The sequence below is a fragment of the Sardina pilchardus genome, chromosome 13 (assembly GCF_963854185.1).
Source record: "Sardina pilchardus chromosome 13, fSarPil1.1, whole genome shotgun sequence".
Classification (NCBI taxonomy): Eukaryota; Metazoa; Chordata; class Actinopteri; order Clupeiformes; family Clupeidae; genus Sardina; species Sardina pilchardus.
In genome coordinates this window covers 11,576,073-11,596,540 of record NC_085006.1, presented here as the reverse complement: position 1 = coordinate 11,596,540, position 20,468 = coordinate 11,576,073, and positions in this window count along the sequence as shown.

Below are 20,468 nucleotides of genomic sequence, written 5' to 3'. Positions count from 1 at the left end.
GTGTGTGTGTGTGTGTGTGTGAATATGAGTGTGAGTGTGAGTGTGTAAGTGCCTGCAGCATCTCCCGTGTTATCTCCTTGCCTCACACGCGTGAAAAAAGAGCATTGTCTTTCCATGGCAGTCATTTAAAACCATATGGAAGCCTGCGTGGGTATTTCTCAGACACACACACACACATGTGGACCATGTGTGTGTGTGTGTGTGTGTGTGTGTGTGTGTGTGTGTGTGTGTGTGTGACTGTGTGTGCACAGCATGCCACTGAATTTTTCCAAGCCAGTGTTCCATACTCTGCTGTTGCCGTGGAAACGCGGCGGTGTTTAAAGAGAGCCATATATTTACTTAATGTCTTCTGCCCTCATATCTGCACTGGAGCCATTAGTCTTTTGGGGGGCAAAGACGACGGAATTTACTGCGCCTCTCACTGGAGCTTAACAACTCCTAAATGACTTCTCTTTCCCTCTCCCTCCCTCTGTTGTGCTCCTTCTCTCTCTTTCCTTCTTTCTTTCTCCATCTCTCTCGCCATCCCTCCCTTTTCTTCTGTCCATTTACAGCTTTCCTGGGTTTCTCCATGTCCCTTTCTCATTTCTTGTTCTTCTACTATCTGTGTGAGTCTGCCTACCTCCCCACCTTCAGCGGTGCCATATAACAGACCCTAGGCGCTGTGTCCATCCACACCAGCAGGGGTGATATAGCATGCTCCAGCAAGTACAGCAAGCCTACAGTAGCACACGCTCTATGTGTGTGACTAACCTCAAGCTTACAGCTCTCTGGCCCTCTCTCTGCACCCTCCATCATTGGGGTGTCGAAGACGTGCCCTCTACACACACACACACACACACACACACACACACACACACACACACACACGCACACACGCAAACACACACACACACACACACACACACACACACACACACACACACACACTACAGACACACACTTGTGCCTCTGTAAAGTGATGCCTGCGGCCACTTCGAAACCAGCATCCGCCCGTCTTCCCAAAAAAACCTGCGTCAGACTGTCCGCTCTGTCTCTCTCTCTCCCCCTCTCTCTCTCTCTCTCTCTCTCTCCCCCCCTCTCTCTCTCTCTCACCTCTCTCTCTCTCTCTCTCTCTCTCTCTCTCTCTCTCTCTCTCTCTCCCCCTCTCCCCACCCTGCCATTACTCTGCAATGAGGCTGCTTTTTTACGGCCTGATTATATCCTCAGGACCTTCCTGCCGCAAACTAATCAGCTCCAAAAAATTACTTATTGATCCCAGTGCCCCTACCAAGCGGGGATTTAGAGCCGAGGTCACACTGGAAAGTGTGTGTGTGTGTGTGTGTGTGTGTGTGTGTGTGTGTGTGTGTCGGGATAGGCAAGTGTGCGTGGTGTAACATTCCAGCGTAGTGGCTAGGGGGGGTTTTGGGTGGGGGGGGGCAGCGGCTGCTCCTTAAATCGGGCCGATATGAATCAATTACAGGCCCAAATGTCCCTTTAATAATCTTTCCCTTCGAATAAGCATCATATCGGCCATGATGTTGGGCCCACTCAGGGCGGCCATTGTCTGCTTTGTGCTAATAGAAACACTCCCAAAGCCCAGCTGTCAAAAACCCCTCTGCCTATCTGTCTCGAGAGCGCAAAAATTGAAAATGGATTTTTCATACACAGTACATGGCAGCTCTTTCTCCCCGACTAATGCAGTGTCTATCAGCAGTTGATATCATCTGTTCTACGGATAACTGGATGTTGGAATAAAAGGCCACGGTGGACCTAATTTCATTGTCCTGAGGGATATACAGTATTTTGTTGTCACTGTTTGTTTGCTGTTTGCTGTTTGCTGTTTTTTTTAGATGAAACAGCAGCATTTGAGCTTAACCCCTTTCTCTGGACTTGATGCAACGGAAATAAATTGCTCTATTTGTCTGGGTTCAATGTCTGAGCTGGGAGAACAGAATCCCATATAAAAAAAAAAAGCGCATTCCCTAATCCACGAGGCCCCGTGATATTTGTCGTTTTGTTGCCCGGCGGTGGGGACCCCGGTGAGATTACTCCTCCCGGCTCGGATTGCATGGCAGGCCTCATTCCCGGGAGCATTGATCGGATCCATTGGAGATGAATGGATTAATTACCTGCAGCCAGGGGAGTGGGATTGCAGCCGGGGCGCGGCACGGCCAGAGCTCAGGCCTCCGCGCTCCAGGACAGAGGGGAAGGGAAGCCATTAGAGCAAATTGAAAGTATTAATGAATGTTGCCAACGGCTCCAGAGGCCCAACCTCTGGGGGAGAGAGAGAGAGAAAGAGAGAAAGAGAGAGAGAGAGAGAGAGAGAGAGAGAGAGAGAGAGAGAGAGAGAGAGAGAGAGAGAGAGAGGGGGAAAGAGAGAGAGAGATGATGGCCATCCGTAGGGACCTAGAGGGGATGAGGCAGTATAGCACCCTTATGGGAGCCCCCATACTCGCCTTCCGACCGCCCATTTTAATTCTATCGGGTATAGTGCTATCATGGACAAAATCTATTGTTAACTCTTAAACCCTCCAGATACCCCAGACAGAGCCCGAACAGAGATCTGGATGTAGTTGTCTCCGCTGAGGAAGCCGTAGAAGGATTCTACACACACAAATAAACAGGTCTAGACAAAGCATGGTGAAAGTGCAGTAATTTCAGCTTTGATGGCATCGCCTCTGGAAAGGCCCTGATTGTGCTGACATATAAAATAAATAAGGCTTGATGAATAATTGATTGCAAATGAGTTGTGGGCCCTTCTGTTTATCCAATTAAAGGCCATTAAAAATGAATGCTAAATCAATTATTGCTGCTACAAGAGGCTGAGCAGTATCAAAGCGATATCACACTGTTGCACTTGCCTGAACAAAGCCAGTGTTCACTCGACAGCCCAACCCAAAATAGTCACACTTTGCACCCTGCCTCGTTTGACAATTTGGAGAAAATTGTTAAGAGCAGGAAAAGTGGGTGTGTGAGGATATTGTTTACATACCCGTCACCCCTTTGTGCAAACCATCCATTTTAAGAAACGATGTTTGGAAGTCTTGTCAGCATCTCCCAGATCCCTCTCCTGTTATTTGCCGAAATCTGCTTGTGCAATTCCTTTTTTCGGCTCATTTGACCCAAATGGGAAAAGGTACACAATTCTCTCTCTCGCTTTCTTTTTCTTTCTCTTTCTCTCACTGTTTACCTCCTTGTTCTGTAGAGGCTGTTAAAATCTAATCTAGCAGAAGCCATTACGCCAAACACAGGGGTACATGCGTAAGGCCCCCAGCCAATTGTAGCCACTCATAAAAACCCGATATTTCAACCCTATTGATTTCTCCAGTAAAATTGGTCGGGTCTCTGGAACATTTTGCAACTGTATACTGAGATGGGGGCATTTGGAAAACCAGGGTGACCTTGAACAAGATGTTTCGGATTGATCCAGTCTCCCTTTCATTCAAACCAGCTCTTGTTTTGCTTTCAGTATTTTTTTTTTTTTGCCTTTCCCTTTTTCACCGATAGACATGTGTTGCCTGTGACACGGAGTCCGAGTGGTATTGAAAGAATGCCTCTTAATTCTCTCTCTTTCTCTCTCTCACCCCCTCTACCTCTCTCATTCTCTCTAATCTCTCCCTCGCTCTTCTTTCTACCTCGTTCCTATCTCTCTGTGTGTGCGCCCTGATGAAAGAGAGACCTTGCGTGGCCCTTATGATCTCGGGAATGTGTTCAATCACGAGGCGTTCTCTTTCTTCCGCTGGCCTTGCGTTCTCACTAAAAGCAGGTGAATAGGCTATTCGCTCGCGCTGTTTGATGGGATCTTTTGGTTCCTTTGCTACCGGATGACCCGCATTTCAACACGCTCTGCCTTCGCATCCCCGCAGGTTATGAACAGTCAATGTCTCCAAGACAACCTGGTAGTGCAAAAGTGATATGCCGAGTACAGCTTGTTCCTGGACTTTGGCAGACAGCGTTATCATATGCTGCTCTCAATATGATTTGATAGATAAAGTATCAACAGTGAGCACATTTTAAAATTCCCATCAATATGTCTGGAATTCTATCTGAACATGTGCATGTACTGTGGAATGTTCTCATGGAGCTTTCACCGCCTGGACTAGAATGTAATTCTGGTGTTATAAAGGTTTTGGGTGCTTAGTTGTCAGTGCTGTGTGAATGGTTGCAGTAATATAGTGTATCTAACCCAGTGGCTTCTCTTAACTCACTGTCTTGATCACATGAAAGTGTTACACCAAGAAGTTGCAGTCTTCTTTTATGGATACAAACATGCCCCCCTCGCCAATGATCACGCCATCAAAGGAGCATTACTTCTGGAAACACAATTAGCACTGACAGCGGAGGTATCACTGCTACAATTGTCCATTTAGTGTTTGGAGATCTAGTGGTCTCACAATACCCACAGCTGTTACAAGCAATTATTCGTCTTCATTTGTGTCAGCCGCGCGGTGGCAATCTTCTTAATGTGTAATGCACTGCGGGCTGACCTGCCTTCCTCTAATGTGGTAACACTACACGTTGACCTTGGTCAATACGGGCTTAAATGCACTCTTTTGTTAAGCGTTGGGCATTTTGCGTTTCAATATTTACTATAATGTTTTAATGACCCCTTCTTTTATGAAAAGTGATCTGTATGGATTTTTCATATTCTAGTATTCAATTTTGCTAAACACAGACACATGGGAATTGAGTCACGTGCTGTATGTGTCTCGATCGGTTGAATTTAATATTAAGGGCGTGCTTTGCAAGGTGTATGTTTTAGGAGTTACATATTATTGGATTCATATGTATAGGTATTATTACAGCTTTTTATGCCACCATTTTTATGTCTTTTCACTGCAAAATCTGAGAGTCTTGCTATACTACAAATTGAAAGCATATTGGTTAGCTGACTGGTCAGTTACCAGGCCCTTAAACTCAGACTCAGAAGGTCACCGCTGTACAGGTTCTTTACTGAGGTCTATAGTCAGGCAATGACTGTCCCAGTGAGATGTCACAGTGTCCCATTTTCCCCCTCTCTAGTGGAGACAAACTGAATCTCCTGGCCATATTGCCCTGAGCATGTACTTGCGCTCTGTATGTGTGTGTGTATGTGTGTGTGTGTGTGTGTTTGTCTCTGTGTGTGTGTGCGTGTGTGAGAGTCAATGTTTTTGCTTTTGTGTGGCAGTGGAAGTCGGGACCCATCAGAATCCGAGAGAAAACTCCCTCCTGATGGAAACAAATGGACAGGAAGAGGGGTTAGCAAGGCAGAGGCACCAAAAACTACACACACACACACACACACACACACACACACACACACACACACACACAGAGAGAGAGAGAGAGAGAGAATGTGGGCGCTTCTAAATGGCTCAATTTATCCGGGCTCGGTAGCGGGCTGCGAGCGCCAGCCTCATGCCCCTGTGAGTGGCCAGAGGTGGAGAGGGAAAATCAATAGGCATTTTCAGAACACAGGGCCTCATTAAAATCAGCCTTTGTTTTTTTTGGTGTGTCTGTCTATGAGCATCTGTGTGTGTGTGTGTGTGTGTGTGTGTGTGTGTGTGTGTGTGTGTGTGTGTGTGTGTGTGTGTGCGTGCGTGCGTGCGTGCGTGCGTGCGTGCGTGCGTGCGTGCGTGCGTGCGTGCGTGCGTGCGTGCGTGCGTGCGTGCGTGCGTGCGTGCGTGCGTGCGTGCGTGCGTGCGTGCGTGCGTGCGTGCGTGCGTGCGTAGGTTTACGTGTATGTGTATGTATCCATGTGCACCTGGGCACTGATAAGACACCCAGAAGTCATTAAAGCAGCACAACACATTGGGGGTAGCACACTGGCGGCCGTCCTCATTCTCGCTACATCACGGGACTCCGTCCTCACTCGTCCCCTGACCTGTAAATGGACTGGAAGAGACATCGTCATTTGGGCCGTCTTGTCTTCGTTTTCCATCAGCGCCCCCTCTCAGATTGCTTTTTCCAAATTGATGCCATTTCAGATAAGGTCCGCGCGGAGACAGAAGGTGGAGATTATGGAGAATTAGACGACTGGTCCGTAACCCCCCCCCCCACCCCACCCCTGCATGCCAGCGCAGTGATAAAGACACGGATGTAGTCGGGATGTGAGCGGAGACACGGAAAAGACAAGGGCTTCAACACGCACATTCAAACAGTGATAAGGAAATGGCGGAAACTCCCATTGTTTGGTGACAGGTTATTCCACGATGCTCCTGCCGCATATATCAGTCGAGATGCCCGGAGAAGCATTTCCATATTTGGTACATCCACCTTACATGGTCGGAGATGGGTGCAAGACAGAGATGTATTCCTCTTGTGCATTCAGGTGTGTGTGTGTGGTAAAATAAAAGTAAAATAAAAAAAAATCCTACATTTTAATGCGGAGGTTACTTTTATGGAATGCTTATGAAATGAAGGCTCAGGCAGCGCTCAACCCCCCGGAAATTAATTCATTTGGACTTTATGGCCTCGTCATAATGTGCTCGTGTTTGGCGGCCCGGCGGAGCGACTCGGAGCGGCGGTCGGTGACGCCGCATGCCGGGCTGAGCATTATGAGCTCGCCTTTTTATTTCCCATGAATGCGCAGCTCAGTGGCAAACCTGTGGGTGCTGCCTGCCTGCCGCCGCGCCCGTTTTAGTGGCGAAATGACCTTCCCCTGCCTTTTATGTCCGCCACGTTAACGGCACACAGTAAAGCCACAAGGTTGAGAGAGAGCCGTGTAGCTGTGTCGCCGCTGTAAAAAAAAAATAGCGCAAGAGAAAGAGAAAGAGAGAGAAGGATAGAGGGAGAGAGAGAGAGAGGGAGAGAGAGAGAGAGAGAGAGAGAGGGGAAAGAAGAAAGCAAATAGCAGTGTTGACCCGAGGCCTTCAGAACTCGGCGTGCCCACACATCACGTCCCCCTATACCTCCGTAGGGGCCGGAGGAGACGCACAGCAAACTCAATAATCTGGAGATGAGGAGTCACGCTCGCGCTCGCAATCCTATAGGTCACTATAGCAGCACTGCACAGACCATTACACCCAAGCCCACCTTTCAAATGCAGCCTATTGTTGCGCCTTTTCACAGAGAGTGTGAGTGTGTGTGTGTGTGTGTATGTTTGAGTGTGTTTGTGTGTGTTTGTGTGTGTGTTCGTCAGAAAATATCACATTGTGTACAGTTCTCGCTTCTGATAACTCTGCAGAGTGTTTGGAGATGAGTGCTTATTAGATTTACACTTTAGATTCTGTGAAAATATGTCTGGGTACTGTTGGCGCTCACTTCTGGTAAACAATGGTGGCCTTTATGTGCGATGCTTGTTTGCATGTTTTTTTCCCTCTGCTGTCGTGCGGCGAGCGGTAGATTGTAGATACCCATTTTTCACTCGCTGCTTTACCTTTAGAGGCGCGAAAACGTCTAGTCCTCGAGGGAGTGGAATAATTAGTGCTTGTCTGCCGCGTGTTTTGTTGCTGTCGCTAGCTGCTGTCTGTTCCTAGGAGTCGATAACACAAGTGCACAAAAACAGTGCGGCGCGCTGCGCTCACTCGCTCGCCGCTAATGCACACACCGACGCCATAAACACACCCACGCAGATAAACAACACCGGCATCGCATGCAAATGGCTCGGAAAGTGGATCAACAACTCCGAGGCTTTGGTTGTTCACTGCACAAACACTAGAGTTAACAATTCCAACATATCCATTTAGAAAATAAAATCACATACAGTGTATATATGTATATACTGTATATATATATATATATATATATATATATATCTACAGAGTTGCTAGCGCTGTTTTTGATCTGTATTAAGTCTTCAGACGCTACACTTGCACATTAAGGTGTCTCCTTGCTGCACACTGTCAGGTGCACCATCAAGTCAAGGTGAGAGAGGCACTTTGACATAGTTGATGGTGTCACATCAGCCTACAATGACAAGCTGTCATGAAGATGAGGCATGCTACCGAGCCCATCTCCCATTTTGCAACCGGACCAATGAACATGTCCAGCAGTAACCCCTGTGTGTTTGTTTGTCTGTGTGTGTGTGTGTGTGTGTGTGTGTGTGTGTGTGTGTGTGTGTGTGTGTGTGTGTGTGTGTGTGTATTGAGGTGGGGGTAGAGGACTACTAGAGGACTACTAGAAAACACCTGACCTTACACCGACTTCCTGTAACTAAGGGTTAAGACCCTTAGTCACCATCAGAGTCTGTGTTCTCAATCAAACAATTCCACCATCCGTTCAGCAACTGCCTAGAACCTGTGAGCTCCAACACATAAACCTTTTTCCTAACTCTGCCTGTTAATGTAATGGCATAAACCAAATGCACCGCACGCTAGTCTCTATAATATAGTCTCCAAAATATGTGTATTGCTTGTGCATGAGGCTGCACTGGGACCAATTATGAAGTGTCCAGAGTGCAGTAGAGACTCACTCCATTATGGGGAATATACAAATCTCATGGATCAATACCGGGAACGCCGAGCCAAGCAAAAAAAGCTGCCGAGCAACTCAATGTGTGTTGAATGGAGTCCAGGAGAAGTGTGTTCTTATTATATAAGCATATTTCCCTTTTTTCGGTGCGGAAATGTGTTTGACCTGTCGGGTCGGCCCTGTTTAGCATGTAAACTCCGCTAGAGTCTAGATGAATGAATGCACAGATGCAAGGGACACGCTTGAATATTTCAGTTGGAAATGTTGTTTTTTACCCAAGCACGACCCGGAGGAACGTTACTCTGCACGCCTCAAAACTTAAAATGCATTCAACATGCTCTTGTTAGACTCGTTCCCATCAATATTTAATGCTTGTTCAATATTTAAGGGCCAGGGCCTTAATGAAACCGTATAAACATAATATTTCTGAGGTGCCACGTGCCGCGATACTTTAGAGGGAATTTTTCTGTTTATGCCACAGCTCTCACATTACTTTTTCAATATCAATTATTGCACTGCGTCTAATGCGAGGGAGCCTTGTAAGCATCTGTTAATTTATCTGCATTACGTTTTTTTTTTACACTCCTGTCCTTTCCGAGTGGCTGTATTTACAATGCATCAAGCAAATTATACGCCCACCAAATGCCATTTACCGTGATTTGTTTTAGACCCTGTAGCAGGTTCAGGCATACTTTTCCCCAGCTGGCAATGCATGGCAGCAGTGATGAATAAATCATATATTCTCCACCAGAAGCCCAATCAGGACTATTTGCTTAAAATGCACTTTTTTTTGTGTAGGAGTTTGTGGATTTTATGATTACTTTTTCCTCTGTTAGCTAGTTGTGTGTTGGAAGTGCAGTTTTCAGCGCTGATGGTTGTCCTCGATGGCTCTTCTGGGATGGCAGCGAAAAGGGCTTCAGTGGAGCTCATTACACAAGAAAATGGCACAGGCTCTCCATCCTGTGCCTCGTAATGACCACGACTGCCCCCTCCACCACACTTCACGCCACCCCAACCCACACCGCCCGCACGCATCTGACCGTCGCACATCCCCCCCCCCCCCCCCCCCTCACACACACACACACACAGACACACACACACACCAGCAGTCCATCCCCAGCCCTGCCTGGCCATGTGCAGTAATTGTATCTCTCTGACCCTCTTTTGGTTATTATTTGGTCACAGAGAAGTGCTCTTTATTGGTCCAGTGGCGGTCCCACAGGTTTGGAAAGCCATCAGGCAGCGCCCCCACTAACCCCCCCCACTAACCTCCCCCCCCCCCCCATCTTCTCCTCTTCTCCCCTCACCTCTCTGACTGCAGGCCACTGCGCCCAGGGAACAGGGGCGCGGCTTGTGCTTGGGTGGGGTATGGGGGGAGGGGGATCAATACAGGGACAGTCGTTAACTGGATTTGTTGCTGTGGCGCTTGCTTACGAGGCAGCAATTAAGGGTCCGCACACAATGGGGCCGGCGGTCGGAGCGAGGGTCCGGCCCGGCCATGGCCCAGGGGGACGTAAATGTCAGACGCACAGGGCTCCAGGTTCATTAGATACAGGCTGGACGGCCGGGGGGAGGGGGGGGGAGACACAATAGGGGATCCATACTGTCTATGGAAGTCACCTACGGGCAGCGGACGTGATTTGTGTGCCAGGAACGATATTGGAGAGGGGGAGTTGTGGTGGGGGGGGGGGGGAGGAGGAGGTGGGTCACAGGTGTGGACGTGTGCGTGGTCAACAGTCCCTATCCCAGGTCAGTGGCACCCTGAGGACAGGACCTGCATGCTTCCATTGTTTTATTACAGGGGCCAGAACGGTCACAGAGCAGCTTAACCTCTGCGCTCCGTTCAGTTTGTGGCACTGGGTCCCAAAATGGAGGCTCGCAAATCAGCCAGGAATTTGATGGGTTCGAATGTCAAAAGACCTATTAGAGTATCCGCATATGTGCCGTTATTTTTTTTATTTGTCAAACCTGGATCTTTGAGTGGTAAATCTAAATATAACAAGAGACAGATTTGCGATTTGCGGTCGTGAGGCCCCCATGTGTGGTCTGGTCTGCTTATATCTTCCTGTTTTGCTGTGTTGACATGAATCTCCTGTAAGATAATATAACTTGTGGATGGAAAACCATAACCTCTGTTGGAGGATGTTGTTGCGGTTTGACTCAGACAGGGCAGACGTCTGTCCCTCGCGGTCAAAGTCACTTTGTCCTCTCATTGGACATGATTGGGAAAGGGAGGGGGGGGGGTCCCCTAAATGGCCACAGGCTGTTGCCCGTGACCCCTCATTTTGTAGGGCAATACAGTCCCTGCCATCACAGCTGTCCATCTCCTAGCATGTGAGCTGATGTGGCACAGGTCCACCGTAACCAACTTGGGCTGAAGGACGCATAGCAGACACTCTAATGTACTTTAGGGTAGAATATCACCCAGCGCCTCCCCCCAACTGTGATTAGACCCAATCCATGGATGAGTGGAGAGGGGGATGAGGAGGAGGAGGAGGAGTAAAAGTGTAGGATGAGAGAGAAAAGTAGGGAAAGAGAGAGAGAGAGGGAGGGAGAGTTGAGGAGGAGGAGGAGGAGGAGGAGGGGTGGGAGGTTGCTGTGGGAGAGGAAAGGCAGTAATAGTTTTTCAGTTCTGGGCTTTGGTCCAACACGGAGAGCATGGATGAGAGGGTAATGAAGCCTTGTGTGTGTGTGTGTGTGTGTGTGTGTGTGTGTGTGTGTGTGTGTGTGTGTGTGTGTGTGTGTGTGTGTGTGTGTGTGGTTGTGCGAGTGTGTGTTCTCGGTGAGAGAGAGAACGAGGTCGGGCCGCCCAGCACAGCAATAAGGGGAGCCTCAGCCCTCTCCCCCACCAGGAGGCTGCTCTCGCTAAATATGAGAAATATTCAAATTGGAATATGTTGCCTCAGCATATCGCGTGACACAGAAGTCAACTTGCGGGCCCACACAGAATACATACAATTATCACACACACAGAGAACCAGCCATAAGTAGCTGCTTTCTCCTACCGCTCCTCTCCATGTCTGGGTGAGGGGTGAGGGGAGGGTAGGGTATAGGGCGGGGAGTCTACCCACGAAGGGAGAGGAGAGGAGAGAGGAAGAGAGGGGAGGCGAGGAGAGGGGAGGAGAGGAGAGGAGAGGGGATTCATGTCATTCTCTCTGTCTGCCTAGCCCCTTTACCCTTATCTATCCCTCCACTGAAAAATAACACTCAGCCCGCCATGTTTTCGGGAGCTCTCGAAAGACCATAAGGGCCCTCTTCAGAAAGAGTTCAGCTGTCAAATATTGTGAGAGAGAGAGAGAGAGAGAGAGAGAGAGAGAGAGAGAGAGAGAGAGAGAGAGAGAGAGAGAGAGAGAGAGAGGGGGAAGGAGAGAGGGAGAGAGGGAGAGGGAGAGAGAGAGAGAAAATGAGAAAGGCACAGAGGGAGAACACTGTCCTATTTTCGGCGCAGTTAGTCTCTCCGGGGCGAGAGCAGTCTGGGGCTGGGCAGGATTGAAGCCAGAATCTCATCAGCATTCTAGCCGCTGTTGTGAACCTCGGAGTTGTCAACAATTAAGCCCCTAATTACCCAGGAATTCTATGGAGAAGCCAGCTCCCTTTGATTGTGCGGAGTACTGCCTGCTCTGTAACCCACATGTGCTTCCTCTTTCTTTCTTTCTTTCTTTTTCTTTCTTTCTTTTTTCTTTCTTTCTTTTGTTCTTTTTCTTGCTCTCCTTCTTTCTCGCTTTCTTGCTTTCCTCCAACTGTCAATTATCTCACACTTTATCTTCGTGTTTCTTATCTGGGATACTTTTTGGAAAACGTATGCCATATTTCACATCTGTCTCTGTCGCGGGGAGAGAATGAGGCTATTTGGGGTTGCCATGTCATTGCCTCGTCAGCACTCCACCAAATGGCAATAGAACACTCGCAAACACTTGTAATGATGCTTTTTAACCCAGCGTGAGTCAATGTTCAGGGTGATTAGAGTGACCTAAGCAATCTATCTCCATGTTTTTCCCTCTCTCCCTCTCTCCCTCTCTCCCTCTCTCCCTCTCTCCCTCCCTTCGCTCTCTGTCTCTGTCTCTGTCCCTCTCTCAGCCCTGGCTTGTCTCGTCAGAGTGCATTCTCTCCTCACTCATTAGCGACGGCTAGCCATCACTCACCAGGCCCTTCTCCATTCACTCCCTCCGTCAGATCAAACGGCCCGCTGCCTGTTATCTTCCGTGTCTGGCCCGGAGGAATGACCGACACGGGGTTGTTTAGAAACACACAGATTACAGTCAGCCTCTCTCTCTCTCTCCCTCCTGTCTTCAATCTCTCTCTCTTTCTTTCGTTTTTTAGTTCTCTCTCTCTCTCTCTCTCTCTCTCTCTCTCACTCTCCGGTTCCCCAGGCTTGTACTGGAGTTGAACCGCATGGGCGACACTAATGAGATGCAGAGGAGAAAGTTTGGTCTTTCATCGGAGGGATGATGGGTGGAGGAACTCCAGCTAGATGGAAGGGTGTAGCGCAGAGGGGAGAGAGGAGAGGGAGCCAGTGACGAGTATCGAAGGGAGAAGCATGAGATGAACAAAGAGCTACAGAAGAGGAGAAGAAGACAAGGAGGAGAGGAGAAGAAGGCCTAGGTCAGCAGGAGGTATTCTGAGGTCTCCAGTGGAGCGAGTGGGGGGGAGGGGGTGTTTCTGCATGTGGGATATTTATTTAGTTTCCTTTATTGGGCCGGCGGGGGGAATCCTGGCTCTGAGCGAGTGTGACGCACCTGTCTGGAGCGGGGGCCCCTGGAAGATGCCAGGGGGGGGACAGACGCCGCATCTCACCTGGGGGAATTCTCCGCCACTCAGGTGTGAATTATGGGACAATTACACAGCAGAGCCCCAGCCTCCGCGCTCTGTCATTACAGCAGCCCAGGGGCAATAAAGCCAGCCGTTCCCCCCGCCGAGCGCGCACTCACAGGTGGGGAACAGCTTGGCTTCCTCGGAGCACATGTCTGGGACCCTATATTTGCTCGGTGGGACCTTAAATGGGACGAGAAGTCTCCGGTTATTTTTGGACGGGAAAAAGGCAGGGGGGGTTGATGATGAGGACAGCCCATCGATGAACTCACTCGACAAGAAAGAAAAGAATGAGGGGGAGAGAGAGAACGAGAGAGAGAGAGAGAGATGGAGGGAGGGAGGGAGAGATGGGGAGGGAAAGTTATTTGAGTCAGATGTTGTGTCTGGAGTTGGGTACTCTAAACAGCAACGCTCCGTAAAGATGTAGTCTTGAAGCAGCAGTGCTCTCTCCATCTCTACGTCTCTCAACACACACACACACAGACACTCTCTTTTCCGTCCACGGACAATTTCACCGCGCGCGCGCGCGCATGCCTGCCGTCCTTCATAATGTACACAGGAGTGATGGAATGTGCTTTGGACTTCTCGTCATCTTCAAGGGCATTCAACTTCCAGAGAGAAGATAGGCCAGGAATCTCCCACCATAAATCAGACATCCTCCCAAGACAATCAGTCCCTGTTTGACATTTAAGAGATGGAGGGGGGGGGGGGGGAGGGGCGGCGAATCTGACTGGAAAAAGAAAACGGGCGGAGAAAGAGTAACGTGGAGGGAGCCAGGGGAGAGAGAGAGAGGGATGGAGAGACGTAAGGTTGGGGGAGGGTGAAGCAATGATAATGATTGGTGGGCGGAGGCGGAGGGAGAGAGGGAAGAACGGAAGACGGATGGAAGGCGGCGGCCGAATCGGTTTGTCCAATCCCACTCGGCCCGGGAGTTGAAGGCCAAGTGACGGCTAATCTCGCCGACTCAGTCACCTACGTCTGAACGCCCCCATCTCTCACTCTCCCTCTGCCTCTCTCTCTCTCTCTCTCCCTCTGCCTCTCTTTCTCTCTCTCTCTCTCCCTCTGCCTCTCTCTCTCACACACACTCTCTGTCTGCCTCTCTTTCTCCCTCTCTCTCTCTTCATCTCTGTACCTCTCCCTCTCTCTCCTACGCTCATCTCTCTCACTCTTCATCTCTCTCCCCTCTCTCGCCTACACCCATCTTCACTCATTCATTCTCTCTCTCTCTTCCTCCACCCTTCAAATCCCCGTTTGACTAGTATAAGTGGATGTGGATGCCCAGGGCCTTCCTGTCTGCGCTAGATAGCAGAGGTGCGGTGCGTTTGCTTACCTACCTCCTCATTACTTCAGATCAGCTGGGTTTTCCCTCCAGTAAACAACAATTGGGGAAATCCACCAAAGGTGTGTGGTGGGTTACACACTATTTACTCATTTCAAAGGGAGGCACAACGTTGTTTTTACTGAAAGTTTATGTTCAATGGAAATTGCATGAGGGTAAGAATGTGTGGAAAGAACCTGGAGTGTGTGTTCGTTCTGAGTGCGCTAAGTGCAGAATCGGACCCTGGGGCTAACGTCGGTGGAACGTTTATACTGAACTTGAAACCTGCCTGTCTGCCATGTCTGGAGATAATACAGGACTCTTCAGAGATTCTCTCTAGCAATGCTCTTGAGCTGAGATACTCTCGAGGATGGGTATGGGAGGAGGTGGAGAGGAGGAGGAGGAGGAGGAGGAGGAGGAGGAGGAGGAGGAGGAGGATTCTTCCCCAGTGGGGGAGAGAGTGCCGTTCCACTTTGTGCTAATCTCAGGTGTCCCTGACTCAAAGCGTTCTAGCGTTTATCGTTACTCTCTCCCACGTGTCCTCCCATATCAAAGGGTTTAGGGTCTCTCTGTGTGTGTGTATGTGTGTGTGTGTGTGTGTGTGTTCGGGTGAGGGGTGTAGCTGAGTTGTGTTTCACATGACCCTGTTCGCGGCGGCTGCTTCCCCCTCTCTCTGCTTGTGCTGAGGTGGATAAAACCAGATGTGGCGACGTGTGCAGCGGTGCCGTCTGTCCAGGGCGAGCCAGCCGGCCACAAATCTATCAGCCCCCCGTGGCCAGGGCTGGGACTCGGCCACGTCCAGGGGAATCGGAAAACCGGCCGTGTGGAGAAGTTGGAGCCGGCATTTTTTGGGGTTTTGGGATGGGATTCCCAGGCTACTGGGCTGGCTTGGCTTGGCTAACTGGTTGGCTGGGATGGGCTGGACTGGGCTGGACTTGTGGAGGGAGGACACTGTGGTTAAGCCGGTAGACGTTTCGAGCGGCTGCCTGTTGTCAGCTTTTCCAGACGGCAGGCTTCTTTCCCCTCCCTTGCGGTGCGTCACACCCTGTCGGGATGCACCTGCCTCGGACGCCTCTCTCCGGCCACAGCCTGGTCATTTCCACGCTGCTGCCCGTCCAAGGCGATTACTGTGGGCCTGACTCGTGGAGTTTTTTTTTTAGATGGAGGCCCACGGAAATGGATTGTGCTTAAGTTATTTTACATGTGTTTTATTCAGACTCGGCTGATGCCTTTAGCAACAACAAAGGAGGGGGGGGGGGGTTGTAAATCAGTCACCGGAAAGCCGCTGTGTCATTTCAGGAGCAATCTGTTTTCCTCGGAAGGGAACCCGATAGTGGTGTGCACATGGACCTTTGTGTGTGTGTGTGTATGTGTGTGTGTGTGTGTGTGTGTGTGTGTGTGTGTGTGTGTGTGTGTGTGTGTGTGTGTGTGTGTGTGTGTGTGTGTGTGTGTGTGTGTGTGTGTTTTCCTGCACTATGTATTGCTGTGCAGCACGTAAGGGATAATCAATGACGCGCCGTGCGTTTATAGGAAAATAATGCACGTTCGAAGTGGTAATAAGGACCCGACGCCGCAGGCGGAGGGGACTTTACACTTCGATAAGTGCATTATTTTCCTATAAACGCACAGGGCGCGGAGTTGATTATCCCGCTTATACCACTGCTACTATCATTTTCGTTTATATTGCCGCCGTCTTAGATACAACATTGCTGTTTTTACCGTTACATTCACATTGGCGAATTAATATTCAAGTGTAATAAGCCCAAAAGAAGGGAACTACTTCATAGCCGTGCGGTATATAGAAAAATAATGCACGTTCCAAATAGCGCATCACAATAGGAAATTTGACCAAGCAGTGGTATAAGGCTTAATATACATCTGTGACAGGGCGGCCCATTAATAACGAACTGATCCGGGCCGGCTGACAGGAGTGCTGACAGCGGCGGATCAGGGGAGAAGAATCATGCCCTGCCGAGGGAGCCCGCGCTCTACCTGCGGCCCCCACCCCACCCCACCTCACCCCCACCCCCACCCCACCCCGCCTTGCCCCGCCGCCGTCCCAGGTGTCATTACACATGCCTCGAGATTGGCCACAGAGGCGGAGCCGCTGCCTCTGACATCTACATTAATCACCAACACCCCCAACACACACACACACACACACACACGCGCGCGTCCAACCACCACCTCCCGAGCCCCTCCCTGCCCCTCTAATCATCCTCATCCGCGCTCTCACGCCGGGGCTAAGGCGCTCGCGGGGCGTCGGGAGAGATGTCCGCCCAAAGTGCTCCCGGCTCGCCGACTCCGATCTGAGCATGACGGATGGTGCTGCCTCAACCTCCGACCCCCCGCGCAATTATAGTCCAAAGTGTTCCGGAACGGCGTCGGACAAAAAACCCAGTGGCGTCGGCCTACCGTTCATTAGTTCCGTTCGCCTGCTTATCCTGCGTTTCCTCATTTCGCCACGTTCACGTCTTTCGTTTTCCCTTTTAATGAGTGCCTATCTATATTAACGACATATGAGCGTGGGAAATTACTCACCGCTGTCCGTATCTCCACCCCTCCTCCGTCTCGTTCCTGTGTTTTTTTTTTTTTTTTTTTTTTTTTGAGCGACCATTTGGAAAGACCACCTCACACCTGGAGCCTCTCGACTGATTGGCCGTTTTCTCTCGGCTAATTACAAACAACAACATCAGCAACAATGCCAGCGCGGGCGCAGCTCATTTACATAGCCAAACAGTCCCTTGCTCGCGGTGTGTGTGCACTAATAACAGGATGTGTTAATCAAGAGTCCCCAGTCATGGTGGGGGAGCTTCAATCAACTCTTTATGTTTCGCAGCTGCCCCGCACTCATGCAGATTTGACCTACATCTGGCTGCAACACGGTGCGACGTGCAGCCAAGGTATTGCACGGCACGCACGTGCTGATACTTTTTTTTTTTTTGCGTCGGATGAAATTGCGAGGCCTATACGAGCGACCGTAATCTCAGAACATGCACGCCGTTGTCAAAGGATCGTCTGAACGTCTGAACGTCATCGCTTGTGATAACATCAAGTCCATGTTCTGGTGAAATGTGGTCTGGGAAGGGAGGGGGGTGGAGGGTGGAGGGTGGAGGGTGGAGGATGGAGGATGGTGATATCAAGATGCAATGAAAACCAGCTTTATGAATGCTAACCTCGTGAAGTTCCTTAGGGGGAGACCCCCAGCACAAGCACCGTTACCGTAACCCGCTTACCCAGCCAGAGCCCCGACTCACCCGCCCTCCTCTCAGAGGCCAGATGGTGGCAAGACAAAGCGGCAGAGAAATGTCTGATTTATTATTAGCTTTGATCGGATTACGCACACCTAATGGCACAAATGAGCTGACAGTGATTGGAAAGTGATTTGTTTACGTGGAAACAAATGATCCAGTGGCAGCATGTGGTAGGGCACTGGCGGTCACTGTATTTTAGGTGTGTGTGTGTGTGTGTGTGTGTGTGTGTGTGTGTATGAGTGAGTGCATGAGTGAGTGCTTCTGTTCATGTGATTGTGATGTGATGTAATTGTGTGTGTGTTTGTGTAAGCTTGTGTGCGTGTGTGTGTGTGAGTGAGTGCTTCTATGTATATGATTGTAATGTGTGTGCGTGTGCATGTGTGTGTGTGGTGTGTATATGTGCGTGGCGTGTGCGTGTGTGTGTGTGAAAGGTGAGTGAGGTGGTGGATGAAAGGGCAGTTAAAGGAATGGAAAGAGGACAAGAGAGCGTAATCGTATGCACGGAAGTGTTCCGCTCACCAAGGTTCACTGGACGCGTTTGGCGTCCCCACTCTGGGGGTGTGATTTTTCCACATCCACACTGATTTATGGCACCTCCCTGCAGTCCAGTCTGCCAGGCCTGAATGAATGCATGCTTCTGTGGTGGGCAGTGTAGAATAACACGTTGCATTGGACCCAGGAGTATAATGCTTCATAAATGCACATGAATGCAAAGGGTTATTGCTTCATTACTTATGTTTCTTTCTTGCGATGAAAGTTGTGAATCATGGTCACCATCAAATGCTGCATAAATATCATGTGCTGTAATTCATAATTGTCAGAAGCTCAATACTTGCTTCTCTTAATATCAAGCATCTTGTTTTGCATATCAAGCGTTTGGCTCAGTATTATGGTAAACTGTCTTTGTCGGTGTTTCACATGCCAGTATTGTGCTACATTGACCTCCATGGATATGCCAGTATTTTTTACCAGCAATTACACTCCGGGGCTGGACTTGAAAGCTCCTCTCTCATCCTCTCTCTCCCTCTCCCCTCATCTCTCTCTTGGGTGAGACCTGTGCGTTTGCTATTTTCCATCAATGCCAACTTAATTAAAAAAAAAGAAGAAGAAGAGGAATGGACATGCCTCGATTGCAGGGGGGGTGGGGGGGGGGGGATTGGTGCGATGGATGGACCGGGAGGAAATTCGCTCATAACTTATCAGCACCAGGCCCCCCCATCCCCTACCCCCCCCCCCCCCCCCCCAGCTCAGCCCAGGTGCCTGGCACTCTCGCCCCGGCTCTGCGCTTGTGTAAACACTCGTCTGGTTTTAATTAAAATAAATCCACTTTCAGCCGATATTTAGCACCCCCAGGGACAAGCGGGCGAGATAAAGATACAGAGATACAGTGGGCATATTGAGAGCAGGGTGAGAAGGATATAAAAGGCTCGAGCTGGGGGGGGGAGAGTAATGTCTGTGCGCTTACCATCCATAAAGCCATCGGCCGCATTGTTTATGTATTTATACGCTTTCAATCTCACTGTCTCACCACCTAGCTTCAATTACAGTCTTCATTTGTTTTGGCCAGGCACGCTTGGTGGAAGTTTCTGGGATTGGAATGCATTGGAAAATGCTAGTGGGAGCACCTCAGGCATAAATATTGTTTAATGTGCACTGTCTCCCCTGGAACAAAACTGTAAGTGGATACAGTTTGAAGCTCTTGCAAAGAGTCGTGAACTCTCTCTCTCTCTCTCTTACACACACTTGATTTTTCTCTTCGCCGTTTTCCTGTGTGTTGTGTTTCTGCATCTCAGCCTTCTGACACCTCCTTTGTGAATATGTTCGGGAGCGGTGCATTCTGGGTGATTGTTTTTGAATTTCAACTGTGCTGCAATTATCTCTCCCCACTATCTCCTGACACTATTATCAATAGAGCAGATGTTTTGAATTTTTGCATTTGCCATTGCTCAGGGAGCGCTATCAATCTCCCATCCTACTTCATTGCTCTTCATCTCAGAACAAGCTGTAAACAAATGTGCAAAGCTATTCTTTTGTTCATTTATCTCCACTTTACCTCTCTCTCTCTCTCTCTCTGTATCTCCCTCTATCTCTTTCTTTCTCGCTCTCCCTGTATATTTGTGCCTGGCAGAAATTGCATCATTTAACATGCAGCTTGCAAACACATATTAAACACATCAAGACAAATGACGGTGTCTGGCTGGCTGACAGCACAGTCTTCCTTGGGAAGGGAGCTCCCGTAGATTATGATGTGTCACAGTAGCGAGGGGAGGATGCGACAAGCCGCAACATGTCACCCCAGCAAACAAACAAAGAGGTTGAGGGAGGTGGAGGGCTTTTTTTCAGACCTGTTTCAAACACCATTTCCAAGACCAGATACTGTTTGTGTAATTGTGTGTGTGTGTGTGTGTGCGCACACATGTTTGTGTGTGTGTGTTTGTGTGTGTGTGTGTGTGTGTGTGTGTGTGTATGTGTGTGTGTACACATGCTTGTGTGTGTGTGTGTGTGTGTGTGTGTGTGTGTGTGTGTGTGTGTGTCTTTTCTGACTAAATATCACTTTGCTTGACTGTGTGAGGGGGCTTTTATGTCTTTATTGGCCTTTGAGGTCGAGGCCGCCCCCTGAATGCGGGGCATTCCAGGAGGAGCTTGAGATTGAGATGGCTCAGGGAGCGTGCCGTCTCAACAGGTTCAGACCTCCGAAGAGAGACTGCCTTGTTTTG